The sequence below is a fragment of the Scyliorhinus torazame genome, chromosome 7, assembly GCF_047496885.1.
Source record: "Scyliorhinus torazame isolate Kashiwa2021f chromosome 7, sScyTor2.1, whole genome shotgun sequence".
NCBI classification, from domain to species: domain Eukaryota; kingdom Metazoa; phylum Chordata; class Chondrichthyes; order Carcharhiniformes; family Scyliorhinidae; genus Scyliorhinus; species Scyliorhinus torazame.
The window spans coordinates 168,804,903-168,825,681 of record NC_092713.1 but is presented as its reverse complement, the minus strand read 5'-3'; the positions used below and the strand labels follow the sequence as shown (position 1 = coordinate 168,825,681).

At 48.6% G+C, this 20,779-nt stretch overlaps 1 long non-coding RNA gene and 4 other non-coding genes across 5 annotated transcripts; all 5 read left to right on the top strand.

Moving 5' to 3' along the window:
- The first annotated feature begins 13,511 nt into the window (after positions 1-13,511).
- LOC140426699 (uncharacterized) lies at positions 13,512-18,558 on the top strand. The gene is made up of 12 exons (XR_011948273.1): positions 13,512-13,614; positions 14,042-14,155; positions 14,347-14,386; positions 15,073-15,106; positions 15,656-15,692; positions 16,112-16,184; positions 16,789-16,820; positions 17,186-17,237; positions 17,429-17,460; positions 17,637-17,677; positions 17,927-17,959; positions 18,463-18,558. It is a non-coding gene; the product is annotated as an uncharacterized lncRNA (long non-coding RNA).
- On the top strand, positions 15,175-15,258 carry LOC140427524 (small nucleolar RNA SNORD79). The gene has a single exon (XR_011948544.1). It is a non-coding gene; the product is annotated as a small nucleolar RNA SNORD79 (small nucleolar RNA).
- On the top strand, positions 15,965-16,046 carry LOC140427531 (small nucleolar RNA snR60/Z15/Z230/Z193/J17). Its single transcript, XR_011948550.1, has one exon. It is a non-coding gene; the product is annotated as a small nucleolar RNA snR60/Z15/Z230/Z193/J17 (small nucleolar RNA).
- On the top strand, positions 17,037-17,120 carry LOC140427530 (small nucleolar RNA snR60/Z15/Z230/Z193/J17). The gene has a single exon (XR_011948549.1). It is a non-coding gene; the product is annotated as a small nucleolar RNA snR60/Z15/Z230/Z193/J17 (small nucleolar RNA).
- On the top strand, positions 17,790-17,861 carry LOC140427529 (small nucleolar RNA SNORD47). Its single transcript, XR_011948548.1, has one exon. It is a non-coding gene; the product is annotated as a small nucleolar RNA SNORD47 (small nucleolar RNA).
- Positions 18,559-20,779: the final 2,221 nt, after the last annotated feature.

The window sequence follows — 20,779 nt, the reverse complement described above, 5'->3', positions numbered from 1 at the left end:
GGCCCTCGGTCGGTCGTCCGTCCTGGGCTTTCTTGCGGGGGCTCTATGTGCCCCATCCAACTCCAGGGGTCGAGGGAAGGCCTCCGGTCCTATCAGCGCCTCGAGCATACCCATCACGTATGCACCCACATCCGATCCCTCGCAGCCCTCGGGGAGGCCAACGATCCTCAAATTCTGCCTCCTGGCTCTGTTCCCCAGCTCTTCAAGCTGCTCCTGCATCCTCCTCTGGCGGGCGTTCAGCTCGTCCACCTCGTGCTCCAGCTCCGTTACCGTGTCCGCCTGGCTGGAGAGCTTCACCTCGACCTCCCTGAGCGCCTTCTCTTGGACCGCCTTTGTCTCGACCATTCTGTCCATCACCGCTCTCATCGGGTCCAACATGTCCCTCTTCAGTTCGACGAAGCAATTCCTGAAGAACTCCATCTGTTGCTCCCTTGGCCAGTGAGCCTCCGCTCCCTGGTCCCTGCCGTCCGCCATGCTTCGCCGCCCGGTCTGGGGTCCCCGCTGCTCCCGCTTCGATCCTTGCCGTGCCACTCGACCACTTCTGGTCCAACTATCCATACCCCGGGGAGAAAGCCTCTTCCATATCGTCCCCTCCACCGATTCAGGCCGCCAGGTCCGAAAAAGTCCGTTGGAAAAGGTCCGTTTGCCCTTCGCAGGCGGGAGCGATCCGACCTGCGACCTGCTTCTTCGAGGGCGCCACCGGAAGTCCCGGAGGTGGACTTTCTCGACCAGAGGGTCTGATTTATGGCTCCGCACATGCTTCCGGAGGAGGACGCGTCCAGGAACTGTCAGCCATGTTGGGAGCGAGACCCCGGAGGTGGACTTCCTGGGGAACGCAAACACACGTTCATGAAGGGTCTCATTAGTGGCAGTGTAGAGGAGTGACCGGATGGAGTGGAGCACGTCGGGGAGGACCTCCTGCCAGCGGGAGACCGGGAGATTTTTAGACCGCAGGGCCAGCAGGACGGCCTTCCAGACCGTCCCGTTCTCCCTCTCCACCTGCCCGTTTCCCTGGGGGTTGTAGCTGGTCGTCCTGCTCGAGGTGATGCCCTTGCTGAGCAGGAACTGACGCAGCTCATCGCTCATGAAAGAGGATCCCCGATCGCTGTGGATGGAGATGGGGAAACCGAACAGAGTAAAGATGCTGTGCAGGGCTTTAATTACCGTGGCAGAAGTCATGTCAGGGTATGGGATGGCGAAGGGGAACCGGGAGTACTCATCAATAACGTTGAGGAAGTACACGTTGCGGTCGGTGGAGGGGAGGGGCCCTTTGAAGTCCATGCTGAGGCGTTCAAAGGGGCGGGAGGTCTTCACCAGGTGTGCTCTATCTGGCCGGTAGAAGTGCGGCTTGCACTCAGCGCAGACCTGGCAGTCTCTGGTGACGGTCCTGACCTCCTCAATGGAGTAGGGCAGGTTGTGGGCCTTGACAAAATGGAAGAACCGGGTGACCCCCCCGGGTGGCAGAGGTCATAGTGGAAAGCCCGGAGTCGGTCCACCTGTGAGCTGGCATTTGTACCGCGGGATAGGGCATCAGGGGGTTCATTGAGCTTCCCCGGGCGATACAAGATCTCACAGTTATAGGTGGAGAGCTCGATCCTCCACCTCAAGATCTTGTCCCGCTGTGTATTATTAAACATGAAGGCAACCGACCGTTGATCAGTGAGGAGAGTGAATCTCCTGCCGGCCAGGTAGTGCCTCCAACGCCGCACAGCTTCCACAACGGCTTGGGCCTCCTCCTCGATAGAGGAGAGCCGAATTTCAGAGGCATGGAGGGTGCGGGAAAAGAAGGGCACGGGCCTGCCCGCCTGGTTGAGGGTGGCAGCCAGAGCCACGTCCGATGCATCGCTCTCCACTTGGAAGGGGAGGGACTCGTCGACTGCGTGCATCGTGGTCTTGGCGATGTCCGCCTTGATGTGGTTGAAGGCCTGGTGGGCCTCAGCCGACAGGGGGAAAACTGTGGACGTGATGAGTGGGCGGGCCTTGTCTGCATAATTAGGGACCCAATGGGCGTAATATGAGAAAAACTCCAGGCATCGTTTCAGGGCCTTGGGGCAGTGGGGGAGGGGGAGTTCCAGGGGGGGGGCTCATGCGGTCGGGGTCATGCCCTAAGACTCCATTTTCCACTACATAGCCAAGGGTGGCTAAGCGGCTGGTGCGGAACACTCATTTCTCCTTATTGTAGGTGAGGTTAAGGAGTTTGGCGGTATGGAGGAATTTTTGGAGGTTTGCGTCGTGGTCCTGCTGATCGTGGCCGTATCTAGGTACGGGAAGGGGGCCCGCAGCCCGTACTGGTCAACCATTCTGTCCATCTCTCGCTGGAAGACTGAGACCCCATTGGTGACGCCGAAAAGAACCCTAAGGAAGTGATAGAGGTGGCCATCTGCTTCGAACACAGTGTATTGGCGGTCCTCCGGGCGGATGGGGAGCTGGTGGTAGGCGGACTTCAAGTCTACTGTGGAAAAGATTCGATACTGCGCAATCTGATTTGCCTTGTCAGATATGCGTGGGAGGGGGTACGCGTTGAGCTGCGTGTACTGATTGATGGTCTGACTGTAGTCAATGACCGTCCTGTGCTTCTCCCCAGTCTTCACTACCACCACTTGGGCTCTCCAGGAGCTGTTGCTGGCCTCAATGATCCCCTCCCGCAGAAGCCGTTGGACCTCCGACCTAATGAAGGTCCTGTCCTGGGCACTGTACCGTCTGCTCCTTGTGGCGACGGGTTTGCAGTCCGGGGTGAGGTTCACAAACAGGGAGGATGGAATGACCTTAAGGGTTGTGAGGCCACAGACGGTGAGGGGCGGCAGGGGTCTGCCGAATTTCAAAGTCAGTCTTTGGAGATGGCACTGAAAATCCAGGCCAAGCAACAGGGCAGCGCAGAGGTGGAGGAGGGCGTAGAGCCGGAAGTTGCAGACTGGGAGCAAAGACTTTATGGTGAAACAGTTGAGAAACAGTGGAGAACCTTCCAAGTGATTTTTCACAGTGCTCAGCAAAGGTTTATACCAACAAAAAGGAAGGGCGGTAAAAAGAGGGAAAATCGACCGTGGATATCTAAGGAAATAAGGGAGAGTATCAAATTGAAGGAAAAAACATACAAAGTAGCAAAGATCAGTGGGAGACTAGAGGACTGGGAAATCTTTAGGGGGCAACAGAAAGCTACTAAGAAAGCTATAAAGAAGAGTAAGATAGATTATGAGAGTAAACTTGCTCAGAATATAAAAACAGATAGTAAAAGTTTCTACAAATACATAAAACAAAAAAGAGTGGCTAAGGTAAATATTGGTCCTTTAGAGGATGAGAAGGGAGATTTAGTAATGGGAGATGAGGAAATGGCTGAGGAACTGAACAGGTTTTTTGGGTCGGTCTTCACAGTGGAAGACACAAATAACATGCCAGTGACTGATGGAAATGAGGCTATGACAGGTGAGGACCTTGAGAGGATTGTTATCACCAAGGAGGTAGTGATGGGCAAGCTAATGGGGCTAAAGATAGACAAGTCTCCTGGACCTGATGGAATGCATCCCAGAGTGCTAAAAGAGATGGCTAGGGAAATTGCAAATGCACTAGTGATAATTTACCAAAATTCACTAGACTCTGGGGTGGTCCCGGCGGATTGGAAATTAGCAAACGTGACACCACTGTTTAAAAAAGGAGGTAGGCAGAAAGCGGGTAATTATAGGCCAGTGAGCTTAACTTCGGTAGTAGGGAAGATGCTGGAATCTATCATCAAGGAAGAAATAGCGAGGCACCTGGATGGAAATTGTCCCATTGGACAGACGCAGCATGGGTTTATAAAGGGCAGGTTGTGCCTAACTAATTTAGTGGAATTTTTTGAGGACATTAACAGTGCGGTAGATAACAGGGAGCCAATGGATGTGGTATATCTGGATTTCCAGAAAGCCTTTGACAAGGTGCCACACAAAAGGTTGTTGCATAATATAAAGATGCATGGCATTAAGGGGAAAGTAGTAGCATGGATAGAGGATTGGTTAATTAATAGAAAGCAAAGAGTGGGGATTAATGGGTGTTTCTCTGGTTGGCAATCAGTAGCTAGTGGTGTCCCTCAGGGATCAGTGTTGGGCCCACAACTGTTCACAATTTACATAGATGATTTGGAGTTGGGGACCAAGGGCAATGTGTCCAAGTTTGCAGACGACACTAAGATAAGTGGTAAAGCAAAAAGTGCAGAGGATACTGGAAGTCTGCAGAGGGATTTGGATAGGCTAAGTGAATGGGCTAGGGTCTGGCAGATGGAATACAATGTTGACAAATGTGAGGTTATCCATTTTGGTAGGAATAACAGCAAAAGGGATTATTATTTAAATAAAATATTAAAACATGCTGCTGTGCAGAGAGACCTGGGTGTGCTAGTGCATGAGTCGCAAAAAGTTGGTTTTCAGGTGCAACAGGTGATTAAGAAGGCAAATGGAATTTTGTCCTTCATTGCTAGAGGGATGGAGTTCAAGACTAGGGAGGTTCTGCTGCAATTGTATAAGGTGTTAGTGAGGCCACACCTGGAGTATTGTGTTCAGTTTTGGTCTCCTTACTTGAGAAAGGACGTACTGGCACTGGAGGGTGTGCAGAAGAGATTCACTAGGTTAGTCCCAGAGCTGAAGGGGTTGGATTATGAGGAGAGGTTGAGTAGACTGGGATTGTACTCGTTGGAATTTAGAAGGATGGGGGGGGGGATCTTATAGAAACATATAAGATTATGAAGGGAATAGATAGGGTAGATGCGGGCAGGTTGTTTCCACTGGCGGGTGAAAGCAGAACTAGGGGGCATAGCCTCAAAATAAGGGGAAGTAGATTTAGGACTGAGTTTAGGAGGAACTTCTTCACCCAAAGGGTTGTGAATCTATGGAATTCCTTGCCCAGTGAAGCAGTTGAGGCTCCTTCATTCAATGTTTTTAAGATAAAGGTAGATAGTTTTTTGAAGAATAAAGGGATTAAGGGTTATGGTGTTCGGGCCGGAAAGTGGAGCTGAGTCCACAAAAGATCAGCCATGATCTCATTGAATGGTGGAGCAGGCTCGAGGGGCCAGATGGCCTACTCCTGCTCCTAGTTCTTATGTTCTTATGTTATGTTCTACGCCCTGGACGGTGAGGGTCGCTATACAGTACCCCCGGATTTCAACGGAATGGGATCCGGAGGACAGGGAGATTTTCTGGGTGACGGGGTGTACCGGGAGGGAGCAGCGCCTTACCGTAGTGGGGTGGATGAAGCTCTCTGTGCTCCCGGATACAAAGAGGCAGGTCGTCTCGTGCCCTTTGATCTTCACCGTCATCGTAGCGGTCGCGAGGCCGAGACTGATCCAGGGTGATGGAGGCGAGCTGTGGAAGATGCTGGGAGGTCCCGGGCTGATCAGCGGTGGCGGAGGTATCAGCGGGCAGTGAACGGCCAGACGAGCAAGGGCCCTGAGGCGCAGTCCAAAACGGCGCCGAAGATGGTGGCGCCCTCGGTGGGTGGCATCAAAGATGGCGGGCAGCGCTACCTGGGGTGTTTGCTTTGTCCACAAAAATAACACTTGGGGCCCCCCAGATTTGGCTGGCTGCCGTGCGGCGCAAGTTTGCAGTGAGCTGGAGTCGGCAGCTGGTGGGGCCCACGATGCCCACGAAGGTGCCGTGCGGTCAGGGGTGTGGGACTGCAGGTTACGGGAGGCCACTTCTAATGAATTGGCAAGCTGCCTAGGCCCCGCGAGATTGAGCGTACCCCCTTCCAATAGTCGCTGGCGGACGTACGTAGGCTTCATGCCTGTGACATAAGTATCTCTAATTAAAAGTTTGGTGTGTTGGACTGCCGAAACTGCCTGGCAGTCACAGTTCATAACGATCCCCACCGCAAGCCACTTGCAGCCCTTGGGCGCCGCCATCTTCGGCGCCATTTTGGACCGTGCCTCAGAGCCCCTGCTCGTCTGGCCGTTCACTGCCCACTGAAAGAAATCGTCCAGAGTCTCCCCGGAGAGGTGCTGTCTCGTGGCCAGGATGACCCTTCAGGAGCGTCATCGCTTCGGAGTAGGTGGGCGCATCTCGGATGATGGGAAAAATGTCAGGGCTCACCCGTGATAAGAGGATTTGAAGCTTCTGCGAATCCGCGAGTTCTTCAGTGGCTGCTCTGAGGTAGCCTTCAAAGCAGGCTAGCCAGTGGTCGAAGGTGGACGTGGCATTGGCTGCATGAGGGCTCAGCTGCAGGCGATTAGGCTTGATGAGGAGATCCATCTTTTAAAATCTTGTTCAATAAATTGATCTACCGTCAATTACCACGAGACGAGAATGGTGGAACAATCGAGGCTTTATTGAACAAGGTGTTGTGCCTCCTGTAGCTGGAACCAGAATGGCTGCAGCGCAGGGAAGCACACACTTTTATACGCCGCCTGCTGGGCAGAGTCAGCAGGCAGGGATTTACTGTCGTACCTGTAATATACGGCCAGTGCCATAATACATGCAATATACTACAAGTGGTGTTTACCACAGTATGGAGGAGGGGTTCTGGTGTGAGGTGCTTCGGAGGGTGAACGCCTCCACCTCGTGTGCGAGGTTGGGACTGATACAGCCGATGGTGCTATATAGTGCGTACCTTACAAGGGCGAGGATGAGCCGACTCTTTGAGGGGGTAGAGGATGTGTGTGAACATTGCAGGGGGGCCGCCACAAACCACATTCGTGTGTTTTGGTCCTGTCCAAAGCTGGAGGATTACTGGAAGGAGGTTTTTAGGGTAATCTCTAAAGTGGTGCACGTGAAACTGGACCCGGGCCCTCGGGAGGCCATATTTGGGATGTCCGACCAGCCGGGTTGGAAACGGGTGCGGCAGATGTAGCCTTTGCCTTGTTAATCGCCCGAAAGCGGATCCTGTTGGGATGGAGATCAACCTCTCCTGGCGTGGCAGGCGGATCTGCTGGAATTCTTGATGCTTGAGAAGGTTAAATTAGAACTGAGGGGAAGGCTGGAGGGGTTCTACAATTCATGGGCGTTATTCATTATGCACTTTCGAGAATTGGATTACATTAAACATTAGGCGGGGGCGTTGGGAGGGTTGGGGGGAGGGGCATTGTATGTGTTAATGGTGACTATGGGTGATTCCTGATTCCTCTATGTTATTTGTTTATGTTAACATGCGAGATGCCGTTTGGGGGTTTGGTGGGACATTGGGATTGTTGTTATTGATATGGGGATTGACAGTGCGTTCGTTACTGATTATTGTTGGTGGGTGTAAGTTTTGGAGAAAATGTGAAAAAGGAGAATAAAAATGTTTTTAAAAAAAATAATATCACAGCTGATCTGGTTGTGTGTCAACTCTACTTTGCAATCTGCGCCCCCTCACCCCCTGCCCCCCCCCCCCCCCTCCCCTGCCCCCAGATGATAACCAGATGAACCTTGGGGTGCATGTCCAAAGATCCTTGAAGGTAGCAGGACAGGCAGATAAAGTGGTTAAGAAGACATATGGGATACTTGTGTCCGAGGAATAGAATATAAGAGTTGGGAGGTTGTGATGGAGCTGTATAAAATGCATGTTAGTCCACAGCTAGAGTACTGAGTGCAGTTCTGGTCACCACACTGTAGGAAGGATGTGATTGCATTAGAAAGGGTGCAGAAGAGATTCACCAGGATGTTGCCTGGGCTGGAGAGTCTCAGCTATGAAGAGGGGCTGGTTAGGCTGAGGTTGTTCTCCTTAGAGCAGAGAAGGCTGAGGGGGATCTGATTGAGGTGTACAAAATGACGATGGATATAGATCGGGTGGATAGGAAGAAACCTATCTCCCGTAGTAGAGGGATCAATACAAGGGGGCATAGATTTAAGGTAGGGCAGGAGAGTAGAGGGGATTTGATGAAAAACATTTTCACCGAGAGGGTGGTGAAAATCCGGAACTCACTGCCTGAAAGGGTGGTAGAGACGGGAACTCACACAACATTTAAGAAGCATTTAGATGAGCACTTGAAATGTAATAGCATACAAGGCTACGGACCAAGTGCTGGAAAATGGAATAAAGGTAGGTGCTTAGACGATCAGGCGAAGGGCCCCGTTCTGTGCTGTAAAACTATGATTCTAACCCTTGACTCCCTTTTCTATCAAAAATCTGTTGAACTCAGGCTTGAATGACCCGGCTTTGACTGCTTTCTGGGGAAGGGAATTCCACAGACTAATGATCCTTTGAGCGAAAACAATTTTCCTCATCTCTTGTTCTTAAACTGTGTCCCCTTGTTCTCATCTCTTTCACAAGAGGAAACATCCTCCAGGTATCCATCCTATCAAATCTCCTCAGGATCTTATGTTTCAATAATATCACCTCTCATTCTTCTAAAGGCCAATGGGTATAGGCCCCTCAAACCAGGAATGAGACAAGTGTACTTTCTCTGACAATTATATTTTTTTCCAGTGCAGAGACCAAAACTGTACACAGTGTTCCAGATGTGGTCTCACCAGGGCCCTATACAGCCGCAGTAAAACTTCCTTCCTTTTGTATTCCATTCCAGCCAAGTTATCTTAACTTTGAACTTGGTGATTATTTGTAATCAGTAATTCAGTCTGCATCCAGTGTCAGTGTCTTTCACTTCATCCCACCGTGTTTTCCACACAGGTCAATGAGTTGTATGAATGACAGTCCTTTGTCCTATCTGCCCCATCCTGAACTCGTAAGTACGGTGCGGTACAGCAGAATGGGCCGAGATCCATGCACCAATCCCATGCTAGGCTATTGGCTTTACTCAACAGCTCTGAACTAGATATCCCAAAAGTAAACATTCCCACTCCTGACATTCCTCTTTGAGATGGCACAGTGGTGCCTCACATTGCCAGTGACTGGGATTCTGTTACAGCCTTGGGTGACTGTCCCTGCGGAGTTTGCACTTTATCTCCGTGTCTGCGTGGGTTTCCTCCGGGCGCCCCAGTTTCATCCCACAGTTCAAAGGTGTGCAGGTTAGATGGATTGGACATGCTAAAAAAATTGCCCCTTAAGGGTCCAAAGATGTGCAGGGTAGGTTACAAGGTTACGGGGATAGGGCGGGGGAGTCAGCCTGGGTAGATTGCTCTTTGGCAGGGTTGGTGCAGACTCAATGGGCCCAATGGCTTCCTTCTGTACTGGATTGATTCTATGGAAGATAAGCAGCAGAGGTGCCAGCTCAGACAGTTCAAGGTCAGCAGAGACCTTCTCATTCTGGTTGGGGTGAATCATAAATGAGTTCTGAGCCCAATCCATGTTACAGGAACATAGAAATTAGGAGCAGAAATCGACAAATCAGCCCCTCGAGCCTGCTCAGCCATCCAATCAGATCATGGCTGATATCTTTCTGGTCTAAAATCCATCTCCCTATCTGTTCCCCATATCCTTTTAACCCGTTTTTAAAATCAGAAATATATCGATCTCCTTCCTGAAACCATTTATTGACTCAGATTCCACCGCACTATGGGGCAACGAGTTCCACAAATTCACCACCCTCTGCGAGAAGTAGTGCTTCCTCATCTCAGTTCTAAATCTAATAATAATCTTTATTAGTGTCACAAGTAGACTTACATTGCACTGCAATGACGTTACTGTGAAAACCCCCTAGTCGCCACACTACAGCGACTGTTCGGATATACAGAGGGAGAATTCGGAATGTCCAATTCACCTAACAAGCACATCTTTTGGGTCTTGTGGGAGAAAATCGGGAGCACCCAAAGGAAACCCAAGCAGACATGGGGAGAACGTGCAGTAACCCCAAGTGACCTCTGTGAACCCAAGAATCGAACCTGGGACCCTGCCGCTATGGAGCAACAGTGCTAACCACTGTGCTACCGTGCCGCCCTTTTACCGTCTCTCAAATTATATCCGTGACCTCTCGTTCTAGATTGCCCTACAAGGGGGAACATTTTGTCTATGTTTACTTTATCAATCCCATTTAGTATTTGATATACCTCGATCAGATCCCCTCGCACCCTTCTAAACTCCAGCGAGTATAATCCCAAACTGTTTCATCTCTCCTCTTACATCAACCTCTTCATCCCTGGATTCAATCTGGTGAATATCCTCTGAACTGCCTCCAATGCCACCAGATCCTTCCTCAAATAAGGAGACCAAAACTGGACACAATACTCCAGATGTGGTCTCACCAACACCCTAGACAATTGCTACAAAACCTCTCTACTTTTAAATTCCAGTCCTTTTGCAATAAACACTAACATTCCATTTGCCTTTTTTATTACATTTTGTACCTGCCCACCGACTTTCTGTGATTCATGAACAAAGACACCCAGATCCCTCTGCCCAGATGCATTTTGAATCTGCATTGCATTTAGATAATAATTTACTTTTCAATTTCTGGTGGCAAAATGGATAACCTCACACATATCACATTAAACTCCATCTGTTGAATTTTGGCCCAATCTCTTGAACTATCTATAATCTTTATCTCCTCTTCACTGCCTGCTTTCCAACCTATTTTAGTATCATCTGCAAATTATCCATCATCTCTGACCATCTGCCGCCCTGCGGATGTGGCCTCTTCCACACCACATAATTCCTGCTCTGCAGTGGTGTCTTCAGCTGCTTGAGCCCTCAGCTCAGGAACTTCCTCTCCAAACCTCTCCAGCTCCTTTAAAAACGCTTGCTAAAAGCTACCTCGAACCAATCTGAATGTATCGTTGGATGCATTATGCTTCTGTCAATCAACTTCTTATCTTATCACAACATTAAAACAATGCTGCACAGATGTAATTAGTTAATATTGAGTATTCAACCAAGGCACTGCCTTGTTCCAGCTCAAGAAGTAATTTCCCCATTATTGAACTCTGGATTGAATTAAGACAACTCCACGCACTGGAAACTTGAAATATTGTCTGGTGGCAGAGATCCCCACTGGAGGTCCCTCTACAGAGGAGTTCTTCTCCCTTAAACTCGGGACCTGGAGTGGAGGGTGTTGCACGCAGCAGTCCTACACAACCGTGGACTGCATCGGGTGATGGACTACCAAGTTGGCCCCCTTTTTTGCAGCCTTGTGGAGTCGTGGATCATGTGTATGTTAGATGTTTTAGGCTGTACCCGCTTTTTAGTTTTTAGAAAAACCCTTTGTTGCAGTTTTCTTTGCACTTCAGCCCCACGCTCCTGATCTATGAGCACCCAGTGTGGAGTGGGGCCCGGAGGGAGGACTTCCTTGTGAACCTGCTCCTGGGCAGGGCCAAACTTGCCATAAACAGGTCCAGGCAGCAGGTGACCGAAGGGGTCATCTGACCTGACCGTCTGCCACTCTACTGTGACTACATTCGCAGCTGGGTGTCCCTGGAGGAGGAGCATGCGGTATCCATGGGGTTTCACAGGGTGTGGGCTGCTTCTTCGACCCTTTAAATCACATTTTGGTTTGACGTTTTAAGTTACATTTGCTCTTTAAGGCAATATCCCTTTAAAGGGTTGCCGTTTTAATTTGTTGAATTTAGTTTAAATTGGTTCAATCAAAATAGTTGGAAACTTGAAATTAAAGTATAGGAGACAACAGGGTTAGGATTTGTCAGTCTGGGATAATGGTAATTGTAGCTATCTGGGATGGCCACTTCCCGATGATAAAATGGACACTTTGCAAAGATTGCAGGGAAATGGACAATACTGAGAAAGCAAGCAGGTGCAGGGTTTGTCTGTTGATTGGAGCCGCAGCTCCCAGACAAGACCAAAACTGCAAAACCATTACCATACTAATAAGCCATCCCCGGGGACAAAAGAGTAACATTTAAGTAAACGATACCAAGGCAGACACCCCGGCGCCAGAGGAGACCAGAACAAAGCAGGCCAACGGCCACCTAGGACACGCCCAGCCATCAGGGCACCCACCCCTTTATTGGAGGAAATCGATAGGAACGATTGGGAAACGACCCAATTAATTGGGGCCAAGTTCAAGGCCCGCCCAAAAGCGCGCGAATCCCCTTTTGGGTATAAGAAGGATCCCCCAAGAGAGAATCGCTCTCTTGGCTCCGGCTCTCACCAAGGAGAGACCTGCCCAACAGCAAAATCAGAACAAGTAAGTCCAAGGTCAACGCACGCCACCAGACAGAAGCTCTTAGCTGTTATTCCATACCAGTTCGACCCCAGCAGCCTTAGAACCGAACAACGACCATTGTTCCTCTGATCGAATGGGCACCTGAAGCTAAGTATAGGCTTTAGCAGTAGTGATAGTTTAGTTTGTAGAGTTTTATGCATGAGTATATTTGACTGTGTGTAAATAAATGAGCAATGAGTTTGAACTTACTAACTGGTGTATCGAGTCTTTGATCAGTATTCGGTTTTGAACCTTGTGGCGGTATCGAGAGATACCTGGCGACTCTAGAGCAAAAGTAATTAGACTTAAGGAAGGCGACCATATTGACCGCCATATTCAGAGCCAATAAAGAGAGAAACATTCAGCAACAGGCTGGATTCTCCACTCCCCAAAATTGTGTTCGGCGACAGGGCGGAGAATTCCGCTTTGACGCCAATATCGGGAGCGGCGCCGGTTTTTGGATTTTCCCACTCCTGAAATGCACCGTATTCTAGGACGCCTTGCCACGTATCCAAGGCCTCAGGCCATTGCCCCGCGACGCTCCGTCCCCGACCGCTGGGTTCCCAACAGCGTGGGACTCTCATGGTCTCACCAGTCATGAACTTAGCCTGACGGCTGCAGACTCGGTCTGACGCCGCCACAGTCGGTGGAAAGCCGATCTACGGGTAGGGGGAGGCTTTATTCGGGGCTGGGATAACTGTGAGCAGGTGGTCCGGGGCGTGCGAGCGACCGAAGGGGGGGGGGGGGGAACTACTTTTGCGGTCCAGGTCTTCAGGCTCAGTCCACCATGAAGCATTGCGCAGCTGCTGCAGGCTACCGCCATGCGCATTCGCGGCCACGGAACCAGAAGTGCTCAGGGCCGTATTGGCAACTAGAGCTGCGAGCTCTACGCTACCTCCCTGCTAGCCCCCAGCAAAACGGGGAATCGGTGGCCGTTTTGCACCAGTTTTACTGGTGTAAAGCACCACCGTTTTCACGCCGGCATGGGGACTTAGTCTGCCAAACAGAGAACCCAGCCCCATGTTTCCCATAATTGTGATTGTTTTGAGTTTGGTGCATGTGTAATGCTCTGACCGCAACTTGCCTGTCCGGCCACAATTGCAGGTTTGCGGGGATACCAAACTGTCCTTAAATCTTTCATCAGGAGTTGTTAACCTTGATCTGCGCTGACCACCCTTTCAGAATGTTATAGGCTTCAATGAGATCACCTCTCGTTCTTCGAAACTCCAGAAAATATAGCCCAAATTTAACCAGTCTCTCTTGATATGACATCTAGTGAACCAAATCAGACTCCAATACAGGCTTTAATTTACACCAAAAATGAGTAGGCCTCACCCCTGCCTACCAGCTCGGGAAACCCCGGGGAACAGTCGAGTGGGCTGGCACTGGAGCTGGGATACCATATTGATCCCGCCTCCCTAGCCCAGCTTTTGACCAATGGGACCGCGTAGTGCGTGGCTGACCACCTGATTGACGGCACGCTCAACCCATAGAACACGGGCCTCCAAATGGCACGTTCGGAACTGACCGTTGGAATCCCGTCGGGCTGTGCGCAGGGGGAGCTGCCTATATAAAGCGGCGGCGGGCGTGCCTCGGCCTCATTCGGCGGCGCAGAGTTATGGGTAGGTTACAGCAATGAGAGGCTGAGTGGGGGCAGGTGGCCGCGTGGTGAAGGTGGGAGGCAGGCCGCACACAGACCGAGTCAGTCCCATGGTTCAAGTCTCCACTGACTCTGGGAATCATTCCCGCACTGGTGTCCTCCATTTAGGATCTCTACGTTTTGCTTTTAGTTTGGTGGTGGTCGGCCCCCTGGGGGATGGCGAGCCTGGAGCGCCCCCCGCACCCAGGGGGAAGAGCTGAGCCACAGAGCGAGACCGCGAAACCCCTTCTAGGGGTGGGGATCCTGCTGTGATGAGTCTTATGTTGGTAGGGACATCCGAGCCGCTGTGATGAGACTCCAACATGCTGAGAGCGTGGATCCCACTGTGTGGGGTTGGGGTGGGGGGGGTCTCTGACGGTTTTCCTGACTTGTTTTCCCCCTCTTTCCAGGATTCCCGGAGGGAGCACCGAGTGAGTCGGGTCCATTGGTCTCCGCGCACTGGATGGTTCAGAGGGACATTGAGCCGTTGGCCGTATCTTGGCAGTTTTATCACCATGAGGAGGGTGAGTGGTCTGGGGTTTTGAGCTCAGTTTTAATTTTAACAATAAAACGTCTCGTTCTGTCTTAACTGCCAATGATTAACGAGTAGTGGTCAGAAATATTTCTGAAAACTTATTGAATGAGGCTTGTGGCTTTTGAGTTGCAAGATTCACTTATTGAGGGGCATGCAAGTGATACTGTGTTCTTGTTGCAGGTTTGATTCCGCTCTGCTAAACTCCATTTCGCCTGAACAGGTAACTGCTGCCTCACTCTTTTCCCCCGTACTATGTCTGAAATTTTAAAATTGTGTTTTAAAGCTGATGTCCAAATGTAACTAATGTGGTGAGTCAACAGAACTTGCCATCTTCACCCGTGTGCACAATGATGATGATTATTTGCTACTCTCGACTTCGGGATGACGAATGCATACCCACCTTAACATTTCATCTGAGGCACATGGCTGACTGCAACTGGTCGGACTTTATTAATATGGCTGGTTAAATTCAATGTAGAAAGTAATGCACTTTTGTAGGAAGAACGTTTTAATAGGGTTATGTAAAATAGGGTAGGACCTCTGTGTGTGTGTGTGTACATATGCATAGATCATTTGAAGGTGACTGGGTAGGTGGAAGTTTATGGCATAAGCATTGCAGGTTGTTTCCACTGGTGGGTGAAACTAAAACTGGGGGCATAGCCTCGAAATAAGGGGTGCAAATTTCAGACACTGGAGTAACTCATTTTTGAACGGGGGGTAGTTTTGAGTAGGTCAGTAAGTCAAGCTGAGTCCTCCCAAAATCAGCTATGATATTGAATGGTGGCATTCAAGAGGCTATTGGATAATTACGTAGAGCAGGGGAATAGAAACGGCTGGTTCAGAAATGGGAGACTGAATGGCCTATTGTGGTGTTACAGATGTAATTTTGTATATACTGTATTGCAGGTATGGATGAAGCTGGCCAGAATCTGTTCCTCAAGTGAGTTTTACTGGATAGCACTAGCATGCTTCTGTTGGTAATTTAACTTGGTAGTGGTTGTTTATTTGTACTGCTGATGATGTCAATAACATTACAATCAATGGGAATCTCTCTGAAATAGAGTGAAAGAGACTGTAATTACTGAACCAGTACAGTATGTCCACCTTTTAGGTGCATGTCCCTTTGATCCTGTCCCCGGGGCACGAGTTTGCACACTGTCTGGGTTTCACCCCTGCAAACCAAAGATGTACAGATGAGGCGGATTGGCCACCCGAAATTGCCCCATAATTTGATCCTGTCCCCAGGTCACTGGAGTTTGCACATTGTCTGGGTTTCACCCCTGCAAACCAAAGATGTACAGATGAGGTGGATTGGCCCCACACAATTGCCCCATAATTGGGTACCATGTCCCATTTTATTCAGGACAAAAATATTTCTGATAATTGCAACCCCCAGTCCAAACATTTGTAAGACATTTCCTTATCTGCCAGCTGTCAATGGTGAGTAGTATCCAATTCCTCTGTATAATCGGTGATTTTAATTTTCTAGGTTACGTGGGATTGTTCAAGAACCAGACTAATGGAAAGTAAGTGTACCAAATTCTCGGACCCCTGCAACAATGATCACTCCTTTAAAACTTGAGCCTCTGGTGTGAAGTTACACATCCTTCACCCCAGTAGATTTTGGTTGATTTGTTCAATTGGTCCCAGAATTCTTCCAATTTGCCCTTGAGGAAATTCATCTAAATTTACTATTGAATCTGCTTCCAGTGCACTCTGGATTGTATGGTTGAGTGTAACTGCTGTCATTTTGGGCAATCACATGGGAGTGCATTGTTTTAGGATTTCCAGTCTATTAGAGGATTGAATGATGAACTCATAGTTCAACAGATGCTGATGAAGATTTGAGCATTGTCTTTCGCTCCTATCTGACATTTCCTCTCCATAAATAATCAAGCTGCATGACAATGTTTCCTACCCTAAATTCATACCCTTGGTCTTTCAGATTCCTGCTTTGTACTCCAGGTGTTGATTTGGCCAGTGGACCAATCTTCAGTTGTTAAATAACAAGCATGAAGGTGAGGGTTATTCTGTCTTCCTGGGCTATAGCAGTTACAGTGAGTTTGATGTAGGGGCTTGTGCATAGAGTTGATTTAATCTTGATTTAGAACTGGATTTGAATTCAAGTTCTGGTGTAGCAATGAGTATTTGCAGCTAGGGTATTTAATTCAGTAATTATTGAACAAATATTGACAGCTGGTATAGTTATCCAGACTAGGCATCTGTGGAGGGAGCAGATCTGAGATGGTCCAGTATTTTCTGTTGGCAGCTGAGAAACTTTGGGAGAAACCACTGATGTTTGTGAAACCTGTTTTTTTTTTTTTTGGGGGGTGCAGAAAATGGGCCACAATCAACCCATTGATTCTGTGCCAAGCTTTCAAAGGCTGGAATTGAACCCAGTCCCTGGTGCTGAGGCATTTGGGGACAGTGCCCCTTGCTGACTTTGGTCATTTTGGGTTCAGTTGTCCCATTGAACCCAAATCAGTGAATCCATCACACTCCCAGTGTTGTGATCACCAAGCCATTTCAGCTCACTTTACATGTGTTAGTTTAAGAGCTTAGTGATGTTTACCTGTCCTGTGTATGCTGCTTTTATTCAGTGTCCATGATTTTATTTTCCAGGTGCATGTGTTGTCCAAGGATAGGACTAATAGGTGAGTAGATGGGATTGATTGGAATGGAACCCTGTTACAATGCTCACTCCTGTGGTCTCCATAGCTGTGCAGCTGCACATTGAACTTTCCTGCAGCAGGAGGTTTCAGCTGGATGTGTAACTTAATGTTCTACTGCATCAATAATGAAACTGCAGCTTGGATGCTGCTGTGTTTCTGGGCCACCACATGGAGCTGCATTGCCAGTGTTTTTGGTTTGAGGATTGAATGATGAACTCATAGTTCAACAGATACTGATGAAGATATGAGCATTTAGTCTTTCGCTCCTATCTGACATTCCTCTTGTACAAGTACAAACTTGCATGGCAACATTTCCTGCTCTAAGTTAGTTATCTGATCTTTTTCAGATTCTGCTTTGGTCTCAAGTGTGAGATTTGCCAGTGGACCAATTTTGTCCAGGTATGGAGTCAAGTGCTGTGTATGCTCAAAGTTAGACCCAATTAGTTAGTATTATTATGACTGTCTGTATGATGTGTGAATTAGGTCTCTGAAAACATGAGGATAACCAGTAACTGACAGAAGTAATTTTTCTACAATTTGAAATGCCCTTTGTGAGCCTGTGTAATAGATTTCCTTTGTGTTCTCCTCAGGTTTAGCTAGGAGCTATTGTGGCATTTGCACAGTAAGTATGTTGTTCCAATCCCTTTTTATATAAAGAGTGTCTGTGATGAGAACTTGAGACCTGAGTTGCAAGTGAAGACTTGTCTGATATTAGCTCTAACTGATTAAGGCACATGTAGATCATATGATGAGGAGCAAGATTTCCAGCAATGACTTAACATTACCTTCCTGTTGCAGACTCTTCAGCTGAAGGAGCAGTGATTGCAAGACCAATGTTGGTGAGTTTTGGCTTTTCTATTATAGCTGTGTAATGTTTCTGGTCTGGCTGAGTGGGATGGTTGGGACTATTTGAGTGACTGTTAAATGTCCTTTTTGATAAACTTTATATGAAACCTATGATGATGATTCTGCCATATGAACCCCTTGATTCAACTCTTCCGTTCCATTTTTTAATCTGAGGTTTCATTGCTGTCTGCATCGTGTCTGGTGATTTATTGTCTTTCTGTTAACCATGGTTTTTTTTACAGGGCAGCTGTGTCAAACTGCAGGATCAGGAAGTGGTGAGTACAATTTTGTAGCCAGTGTTCAATTGCAGGGATGGTGTGGATGAAATGGTGTCTGTTCAGTGGGTAGCACTTGCCCAGCTTTATGTGACCTCATCCCAAGGAACAGCAAAGCCATGTTCAGCCAGATATGCGAAGTGGGAATTTTGAGCATAGTATAAAATTAAAGTTGTGGGGTTTGAACACGTGCATGAAATGAAGCCAGATGAGGAATAGCTAGGAACCAGTACAGGTTAGTGAGCTGAACAGGGGGTGCAGGATGGGAGGTAGCTGCCACCACTTAGCAGACACCATGTTTCTCAAATGGCTGAGGGAGGTAGCCTTGAATGCAAAATGTGATGCATGGAAATGATGAAATACATTCTTGAACTCTCTCTCTGACAAAAGATGAGGTGAATTGTCTGATCTGTGCCACCAGCTCTTTGAGCTTGTAGCAGGCAGCTTTAAGCTATTTTGCCATTCATCTAATTTTCATGTCCATGTTTCCTTTTTCTTTCTAGGTGAAGCAGAGCCAATCACTGAAAATTGGACCCTTTTATTCCATGTGTACTGTACTTTGTGATAACTAACAAATAAAATATGAATGATGCCAAAAATTATCCTGTTTTGTTGTGCAAGTAGGGTCAACTAATCATGGGAATGTCTTTTTTTTAAAAAAAATAAAAAAATATTTTACTCAAATTTTTCAGCCAAACAAAACAGTACCAAGGTTTCCCCTTTTTACAACAATAAAACAATATAAATAACAGTGACTATATTATTTATTAGTTAAAAACAAACTAAATGGCAACTGCCATAACAAAAATAATAACTCCCAAATAATAGAACCAAGCAATCCAATATACATAACCAAGTACAAATACCTATATTTAAAAAAAAAAAAAAAACACCCCGGAGGACACCCCCCCCCCCCCCCCCCCGGGCTACTGCTGTTACCTTCCCATTATCGTTCTGCGAGGTAGTTAATGAATGGTTGCCACTGCCTGGTGAACCCCTCAGTGCGAACTTTATCTGTTCTAGTTTTATAAACCCTGCCATGCCTCTTTTGCCTTCTGCAACCCCAAATATAGCCAACCCCCAGCTTGGCTCGACCCGGACCCCCACCACCTTCGAAAACACATTTGCCACCCCCACCCAGAACCCCTGCAGTGCTGGGCATGACCAAAACATGGTGTGGTTTGCTGGGCTCCTCTAGCATCTCCTGCACCTATCTAACCCAAAAAATTTACTGAGCCTTGCTCTGGTCATATGCGCCCTGTGCAAAACCTTGAATTGTATCAGGCTAAGCCTGGCGCACGAGGATGAAGAGTTTACCTATGTAGGGCATCTGCCCACAGCCCCTCTTCAATCTCTTCCCCAGCTCTTCACATTTTCCCTTCCGCTCATCCACCATGATCTCCCCCTCGTCTCTCATTTCCCTGTATATATCCAACACCCTACCATCCCTCACCCATGTCCCCGAAATCACTCTATCCTGAATCTCCTGCGTTGGGAGCTGCGGAAATTCCCTCGCAAAAGCCCTCAGTTGCATGTACCGAAATTCATTCCCTTGGGGCAACCCTCATTTTTCCATCAGCGCTCGCAAACGTCCTGTCTAGGAACAGATCCCTCAGTTGCACAATCCCAGCTCTGCCATGCTCTACAAACCTATGATTATTTCTTACCGGGGACCGCACTGAGGCTCCCGTCATTCCCCTATGCTGGCTCCACTGTCCCAAAATTTTCAGTGTTGCCACCACCACTGGACTTGTGTATTTCTTCGGGGAGAACGGTGCCGTCGCCAGTGCTTGTCGGCTGGTTCCTTTGCAGGACGCCATCTCCAATCTCTTCCACGCTGCTCCCTCCCCATCCACTTACACACCATTGAGATATTGGCGGCCCAATAGTACTCACTTAAGCTCAGTGGTGCCAGTCCCCCGCTATCCCTGCTATGCTGCAAAAAAACCCTCCTCACTCTCTGGGTCTTCCCAGCCCACACAACTCATGACACTTTTCTCGATTTTCTTGAAAAAAGCCTTCGTGACCATCACCGGGAGGCACTGAAACACAAAAAGGAATCTCGGGAGGACTACCATTTTGACCGCCTGCACCCTACCCACTAGTGACGGGCACCATGTCCCATCTCTTAAAATCCTCCTCCATCTGTTCCACCAATCGTGTTAGATTTAGCCTATGTAAGGTTCCCCAACTCCTGGCTATCTGAATCCCTAAGTACCGGAAATCTCTTACCTTCCTCAGTGGTAAATCATCTATTCCCCAACTCTGCTCCCCCGGATGCACCACAAACAACTCACTCTTCCCCATATTCAATTTGTACCCCGAGAATTCCCCAAACTCCGAGTGTCTGCATTATCTCAGGCATCCCCTCAACTGGGTCCGCAACATACAGCAATAAATCATCTGCATACAATGATACCCGGTGTTCCTCTCCTCCCCGAAGTACTCCCCTCCACATCCTGGAGCCCCTCAATGCTATGGCAGGGGCTCAATTGCCAATGCAAACAGTAACGGAGACAGGGGACACCCCTGCCTCGTCCCTCTATAAAGACGGAAGTAGTCAGACCTCTGCCTGTTCATGATCACACTTGCCACCGGGGCCCTATATAGCAGCTGTACCCATCCAATAAACCCTTCTCCAAAACCAAATCTCAACACTTTCCACAGGTAGTCCCACTCCACTCTGTCGAATGCTTTCTCGGCGTCCATCGCCACCACTATCTCTGCCTCCCTTTGGTGGGGGCATCATCATCACCCCTAGCAGCCTCCGTATGTTCGTGTTCAGCTGTCTCCCCTTAACGAACCCAGTTTGATCCACGT